Genomic DNA, 8,825 nt, shown 5'->3' with positions numbered 1-8,825 from the left:
TGATGGCTAACATACATTTCATTTAAGGGATAGTTTTCAATCACAAATCCATTGATATCATAACTCCTGCTCAAAACCCAAAACTATATAAAATCTCTAGTTAGAGGGGCTTTTTAGACCAAAAATGAGGAAGACAAAAAAAAATCATGTAATAAAAACATACCAAGCAATCACTAACTTTCAACTCAAAGAATCCACTTCCAATAGTGTGTTTCCAAGCCAAAGATGGACCCAAAGCCTTCCTCTCTTCAATCTTAGTACTACTAAGAGACTTCCCATCTCCATGTACCTCCTTTAAATGACATTAAATCTTGGATTTATAGCCTTTAAATGTCCTTCCTTTTGAATGAAACTAAAGCTTGGATTTTAGCCTTTCAAGAGTTATGAAAATCAGCACAAGCAAGCATTTGTTTCGATTAGTAATGACATCAAAAGCTTACTGATGGTAAATTTTACCATAATTTGGAGTTCAATTTGTATCTATCCATTTTTTCCCGCTCTATTTACCTTAAAGGATCTCAAACAATGTTGCCAGAAGATTACAAGGGATCTAAACTGTTAACATCCAAAGAGTACAATAGCCAAATGTAGGGTAATCAATGAGTAAAGGTGGCCAAGCCGAATGATCTACTTGAATAGGACAAGCTCAAGGGAGTTTGATACCCAAATACACCAAGTTCAATGATCAAGCAATGTGCACATGGAAGGAGTATAGCTCAAACTCAGCAAGTTTGATCCCCAAATACCCAAAGCCCGCTCCAAAGTCCAAGGATCCAAAGATTCAAGGCAACGTGCACAGGCTGTATGTTCCAGCTGCCCCTGCTCGGAACAAGGAGGTGCAGGAACAAGGAGGTGCACACTTTTGGGCCACGAAGAGTGCATGCGCCTTGCACTTCTCAGCTCCACATCTATAGGAAATAGTGACGCCAATGAAAATAGCCATGAAAGGAATACAACTCGAACTCATGGAGTTTGATCCCCAACTCATGGAAGCCTACCCTTGTCACTCCAGGTTTTGAGCCGCGTTCATGAGGTTTGAACCCCAAACACGTGAAGATGTGAGGGTGCATAGGGAGTTTGAGTCCCAAATCACCCAAGCCTGAGAGTGGTGAGGTTAACACAAGCGCTACCTGGGAACCAGTTAGGACCACCTCCTAATACCAGGTTTGTCCCAAGCGCAAAGCGCATTAATATGGTTAACACAAGTGCTTTTTCTGCTAGTAGGGAGAGTTGGTAAGAATAGCAATATGCCTTGGTGCCCTACGAGCCCAAGAGCCCATGGTTGTAAAGTGAGGGAAAGTGCTAAAAAGGAAAAGGGTTGGCCCTCCCTTCAAAAGGTGACTTGTATAAAAGGCCAAATGTTTGACTTTGGTCTTCATTGTTGTTTGCACAAGTTTGAATACAAGCTCCCTCTTCTCTTCCAAGAGAGTGTTTTGGGTGTTCTCTTTTTTCCATTGTAGTGCCTTTGTGGTTGTCACTCTATCCCCCTTCACTCCATTCTCCTTCTTCCCTTCCTCCTCCTCCCTTCTCCCTCCTCTTCCTGTCCCCTCTCCCTCTTCCCTCTTCCTCTTGTGAAACCACATATTGCAACAATTCGGAGGCCGCTTGAGTGACACTTGCGGACGGCTCATGCTATGCATCGCTCCCACAAGGAGTAGTTGGGAGTGGAAGCTCCATTGGACACGTGAGTCACTATTGAGACCCACCACATTTTTGGCACCGCTGCCAAGGAGAAAAGGTATGCTTTTGCATTTGCACTTGTCTCCCTTCATTATATTCCCATTGCACAAGTTTTCAAGCTTACCGTGGAGCTTGTTAGTGGAGTTGGAGGAGAGAAGAGAGGTGGAGAGAGAGAGAGAGAGAGAGAGAGAGAGAGAGAGAGAGAGAGAGGACGGAAATCTATTTTTTCATGTAGGAATGCCATTTGTGAGCATGGGAAGCTTGTTTTGGATGCTTTTTGGTGTTTCAAGTTGATAGGAACTTAGTAGTCTTGATTGCTAAGGTGTGTGTGTGGTCTAATCACCTCCAAAATCAACAAAACTAAGGATTTTTGTCAAGTTTTGAAGTAGTTTCATGTTCTAGACCTTTCCTTTTTTGAGTTTTTGCATTTTGACTTTCAAAAAGTGTTTGTTTTCTAATTTTTTTTCATGGAGTAGGTAGAATAGGTAGTGTATCACCCCCCCATCATAAAAAATCAGGAATAGAAACTACAAAATTCTCATAAATCACCAAATCTCAGTCAACGAAACTCTGTGTGACTATCCCGTTGAGTTGGCACCATAGTGTATCGCACCAAGCAGTTTCCCCGTCGACTGGCACGTTAGTCGAATCCCGTCGAGTCGACACCGTAGTGCATCACACCGAGCAGTTTCCTCGTCGATCGACGTGTTAGTCGGATCCCGCTGGTTGATCTACATTGACCTGGTGCCGTAACGCTTCCTTGCTGACCTAACCTTTGACTATGGTTTTACCCCGTCGCCTTGAGTTAATGCGTGTTAGAGTTACTTCCGCACCGATTTGACAAGTCGTTGACCGGTGCTGTAGTGGTTCCCTGTCGACCATTGCTATTTTACTATCCTGCCACCGATGCCATGAACCCACCCCTTCATCCATAGTCATAATCGTTCCCCTCCGCCGTCGTGTTACTCCATCACACCACCCATTGCTGTGCAATCCCGCCATCCGGTGTTGTTCACTTACCCCACCATCGTTGCTATACTATCCTGTCGAGTCATTATCGTGTCGACCGGTGTCATACTGTATCCCTACGCCCGTGGGATGGGGATATCCCTTTCGATCGATCGCACCGACAACATGGCAATTAATTTCCCACCAATCGTCGCAATACATCCATCACACCGACCGGTGCTATTTCCTTATTTCACCAATCATCTCGCAGAAAGGTTACGCCACTGCTCGTCGCCAAAGCCATATTTCACTGCTTGTTGCTATACCGATAGCCCACCGACTAGTGTTGTAGAGTTATTCCATCGACCGGTGCAATACCTCTGGGGTAGCTAAGGAATTAACAGAAAATTCCAGAACCTCAATTCAGCTTGGGTGTCCCCACAGCCAGAGGAACCCCACATGCACTTGAGGTCCAGAAGGATTTTGCCAAAAAGTCCAGTGCCAGAAGAAAGCGCTTCGAGCTACGCTCAGCCCACCCTTCGTCCTAGTTGGGGGTTCGGAAGCTCGCTTTCGAGCCTCCACTCATTTGTAGGACCCCGTCCAAAAACTCCATCTAGTTTAGACAAAACACAGAGTCTTGAAGGAGTGATGCAAGACCCCATGGGTTCAAGGGCATCGGAAGCCCCCTTCACGAGTGTAGCCTCTCCCAACTCTCCTGCACCTTCGGTTGCATCCAGGCTTAGAGGTACGTTCTCTAACATGTTTGGCTGCTTAGGAAGAATAGAGTCAGCGGACATGGAGAACCCCTTTGCCGGCATGTCTACAGGAAGGGAAGGCCAGCAACATATAGTTCTCGAGCCACAGACCGAGATAGAAACTACTTTCACCAATCCAGGTTCCTCTGCTTACGCCAAACCCCCCAGTGGGAGAAAATGGATGAGGGAACTCCGCCGACAGGGCTCGAGTCTAGGGGATACTAGGAACTTCCAAGGTGGAATGCCTTATGACCCTCTAACAGCCTTGTCCCCACCAACCTTCGTCAACTTTGGGGCACCATTGTTTCCACCCTACCTCCCACCGCATGGAACCAATGTCACCATGCTCTAGGACCCACCACCTCTGGGAGTCCATCCCTTTCCTTTTATACCAGTTGCACCAATGAACACAAGCATGAGTACTTCTATCCCAATGCCGACACTTGCAACTACATGGACGACACCACCTGGGCCAGGCCTAAGGCTAGCCCTATGACCCGTCAAGCCCACGGCAACACCATCTCCGCTAGCCGCTCAAACGGTGATAACTGATGAGGCATGTGTATCACATCCTGAGCTCTCATAACGGTATCAAACCTATGAAGCCAAGCTCGAGGGGATTGCTTCTGGCCTTGGAGGCACTTATGCAGAAAACATATCAATGATTCCTGCCCATGCGCAATATGACCTGAGTCAATAACTACAGAAACCAGATCTATCTTGGCATAACTAGCCAATGGATCATACCGGGCATCATTAGTCAAGGTATCCTCCTCACCATGCATAGCCTCATCCTCATCTACAAGAGGCACTTCGCATCCTGGGAGCAAACTATAACTGTCCATAGAAGATGCATCAACAATCTCCATAGGAGTATAAACCTGTGGAATACTCAAGACATCTGACCATCTCTGACCAAAATCAGGAAGTAATCGTGGCTGTCCCAACTTTATAACTTGCTCATCGTGGGAAAAACCTCCCACTCCAAGGGATATGGGCTACCCCTGCAAAGAATTTGGAGGTATTAGTGCACTTACACCCTCCTGGAACACCACTCTCTTGCTATCCACAGTCCTAGGCTGTCTAAACATAGCATCCTCTCTGAAATAGACATTATGGCTACGTATCAACTCCCTAGTTGAAGAATCCCATAACCTGTAGTCCCTACTGGACTCACTATATCCAAGGAAGATACACCTCCTTGATCGGGAACCATGAGCATAAGCCTCGCAGCCAAACACACGTAAATGCTCATAACATGGTGCCCTGCTTGTCAAGAAGTCAAATGGCACTCTACCATTCAGAGATCTCCTGGGTGACCTGTTAAGCAAGTATGCAACTGTCTTACATGCCTCAGCCCAATAGCATTCGGTAAGACCTGCATATTGTAGCATGCTACTAATCCTGTCCAATAGAATCCGATTTATGCCTTCTGCCAAGGCATCATGAGCAGAAAGATGAGTGGTCAACACCCTCTTGATACCAAGTGTATCACATAGATGCTGAAATCTAGAAGAGGTAAACTCTGCATCACCATTAGTCATCAAGCTCAATAGCTTCTTTCCTGACTGATTTTCAGCATTACCCAAGAAGCGTTGAAATGTATCATATACATCATGCTTTTGCCGAATCGGATATACCCATATGTACTTTGTAGTAGAGTCAATAAATGTCACAAAGTAAGAGGCACCACCCAGTGAAACGGTAGGCATTGAACCAACTGCAATGGCTCAACATACCTCTCACTGACTATCTTCCTCACAAAAGAGGATCTTGACTGCTGATCATCATCACAATCATGACATAAAATTTGAGAGACATCCATAACAGGAATGTATCTCAATGTTGTAAGGGCTTCCATACCTGCAGTAGACATATGTCCAAGTCTGGCATACCATAAACTAACTAATGGCTGCTTACTAATCATAAGCATCTTATCTTGGACACCTGATACATGCAATACATAAGAGAATCCAACCCGTGATCCCCTAGCCATAACCAGATTGCCTCTAGCAATCTTCCATGCATGATCACCCAAAGAGACATGATAACCTGCCTCAACCAACTGTCCAGTACTGATCTTGCTCGTAGCAAGTCCTGGTATATGTCTAACCCTCTGTAGAACAAGAATAGAGCCACTAGGCATAACAAGGTGGATGTCCCATATTTGTGACCTGATGTGGAATGGTAATGTGGTTTTTCAGTGAGGGTTTCGCATCTTATGAAGTTTGATTTAAGTTTTGCATAAACTAGTTGGTGTGTGTCTTGCCGGTGTACCATCATGGAAGTTTTTCAATCTAGCAGTTAGGTCCTGAGGGGTCATATGACATGAAGCACATGGATCTAACATCCAATCACCGAGAATGGGTACATCAGTGGCCAAGAAGGAGGTGTCAGACATAGACAAAAGAATGCCTTCATCACTGCTACTATCAGTGGAAACCCTGGCATCCATGCCTTGAAGCTCAACATGCTTCTTCTCCTTCTTCCTGTCATTCTTAACCTTGCTCTTCTTCTTGTATTTTCTCAGCCATTTCCAACAATACTTTTTCATGTGGCCATACTTTCCACAATAGAAACATCTAACACAAGTTCGAGAGCTAGACTTGCTCTTGGAATTCCCCCTTGAACATGACTTGTTTCTACCAATTGATCTACATCTAGAGTGCATATCAAGGCTATATTTAAGCACATCAGGGCATTTCAACCCATCATGCTGTAACATAACACTATCATGGTCATACATTCGGCATATATGAGTATAGAACTCATATGCATGGCAGTCTGCACCCTGTACACCATCCTATACCTGCAAGTAGACTAACTTCAAGAGTGATGATTGAATGATAGAGCATGCTTGCTCATCCATGTCATCCCAATCACTCAGTTTAATGCTATTAGGCTTGACACCTTTGCATTGAATGGGCTTATGCTGCATTTCTGCACTAACACATCATAAATCTGCTCTTTCCAATACTAAAAGTTTGATCCATCCAACCTCTCAATATCAAAGAGGGCACTACCAGCTGTAGATGCCATATCTGTGGCACAATAGCTCATAACTAAAGAGCAGTAGAGTGCAATAGGCAACCCAAATGACCAAAAATATAGTGTTGTCCAGACCAATTAGGTCTCCACATAAATTGGCTGATCATAAAGAGGAATAAACAAGAATATACGCAGCCCAGTAACCTACCAATGCCTGGCAATCCAAGTAAGAAATGCATTGAACCAAATGAGCAATGCCTGCTCAACCAATGGCAATAGGAGCCCAGCTCAACTATCTATAAACATCAGTGCGGCATCCACCGATGCAAATCCATAATGCATCGAAATGGCATTTATTGTATCACCAATGCATCACCTCAAGTGTGCAATCCTTTGGCAACAAAATCAAGCATTAACCACTTGCCAAATGTGCCAAAGTGACTTGCCAAAATGCCAATAATTCCCTTGGACTGAAGTGAGATCCCAATCACTTTGTGTAATTTACTGTGAGTTCCCCATCCACTGTTGTGCAAGAGAAATTCCTACAACAATACCTCACAGCCACTTTGGGCAAAATAACACGATGTCCCTGTCTTTGAACAGCAATATCTTTTCACTAAAAGACCAAATGCCAAAGCTGTAAACAGCAAGATTGTAGCTAGTAGACAGATCTACAACTTGTCAGTTGACCTCAAGAGCCAAATCCTTGTGGATTCTCAGATATTCTCACCTGAAAAATAGCTTTCTGCACATTGGTCACAAATAGATAGTAGATCAACTTGCTTCCAAAAGCAAAGTTGTATGTTCTGTGAACTACAACTTTCCAGTTCAACACAAAGTGCAATTCTGCACCAGGAAAGAGATATTCAGTCCTAAAAATGACGGTTTTATCATAAAAAACAGCAACAGTAGCAATTGTAATGTCTTGACCAATGGCAAACACAATGCCATAAAATCAGCCCTGAATACGGTAACAAATCAGCCCAAAAATGCTAACAAACTAGCCTTGAAATGGCTCCAAACAATGCTAATCTGACAGGATCTCAATACATCATTGTACCACCGTATGTATCCAACATAGGCAAATAACCATGCATCCAACGAACTGTCAATGCATCTCAACCAAGCATGTACCACTGTCAAAGCATGTGTCACCAGTCGACAAAAGTATCTGCAATGGCGTCTGACAAGAGAACTCCTAACCTGAGTCTCTGTTAGCCTACTATCAGTCGGGGAGACCTACACCTGTCCTCGAGCCACAGGCCAAGACCAACTGAAAGAAACTGACGCTGTCTAATGCCTAGCACGGACAAGATGCAACAAATTATGTCCAACAGGACCCAAATGCACGGGAAACCACGAGCTAACAAAGCTCAACTGCAACTGAAAGAAGCTGCATAGTGCACAAGCAGATATCCCACACAATGTCCACAAGGCGTACTTCTGCAAAATGTCTCGCAAAGAGACCAAAATCAGACAATGCTCAGCTCCAAGACCTCAAATGCAACACCGGCTATCTCCCAAGCATACAATTGCATCAAACATGCAATCCACAAGCTCCCAATAGCTCATCTTCTCCAAAAAGGATGTTGTTACTATCACCGGGTTGCTCTTCCCTTGCTCACAGGATGGAGTCACTGCTAGTGCTGGGATGCTCTTGTTCTCTTGTTGAGAGTGCGAGAAAGTTTTGAGTGATTATTGAGAGAGAAAAAAGAGAGACTTCTCTCCTTGAGAGTTTCAAGAGAGACATATCTGAATTTTGAGAGTAAGAATCCTCTCCTATTAAGCAACTCATAGCCCACGGCAGTTAGAGCGATTTGTCGGATCATCCAACAATAGGGCCTTTGTAGAGGCATTCATCTGTCCTTCTTGGAAAAAACTTCCATTATCGTTATTCGATAAACATCTGAAGGCATCCTCAGAGCAGAGAAGGTTAGCAGCATGGTCATCACCCACGACGCCCAACTCCTCCATCAATGAGTCTTATGTCAAATAGTCGCCATCGAAGCGGACTCAAATAGTCGCCATCGAAGCGGACTCAAATAGTCGCCATCGAAGCGGACCTTTGAGCTTCTTCATACATGTCTACAGTCCCTTCTCCACAATGCCCAACGCAATTGCATATCCCAGGCGCCAGCTGACTAAGCACCAAGTCGAGCTACCTCCATCTTCATGCAACAGGCAATGCATACAATGCCACACCCATCTCCAAGCTCCCGGTAGATCTCTCGAAGCAGTGCCTATTCTCCTCTTACCGAGCTCCTCGTAGATCGAACGCCATGGGCTCTGATACCAGTTGTGGGAGAGGAGAGCACACACAAAGGGATAGGAGACACCAAAAGTGGTGGAGCAAAAGCTACTCCAGCTTATTCCTCTTTCATATATATATATATATGACTATACATGGGCACTGTACAGTGGGTGGGCACACTGCCCTTTACCCCAACAGAGGCA

Source organism: Dipteris shenzhenensis, chromosome 31 (assembly GCF_047967505.1).
Source record: "Dipteris shenzhenensis isolate YYH24624 ecotype China chromosome 31, Dip_SZ_1.0, whole genome shotgun sequence".
In the NCBI taxonomy this organism is placed as follows: domain Eukaryota; kingdom Viridiplantae; phylum Streptophyta; class Polypodiopsida; order Gleicheniales; family Dipteridaceae; genus Dipteris; species Dipteris shenzhenensis.
This window is presented reverse-complemented; position numbering follows the sequence as displayed.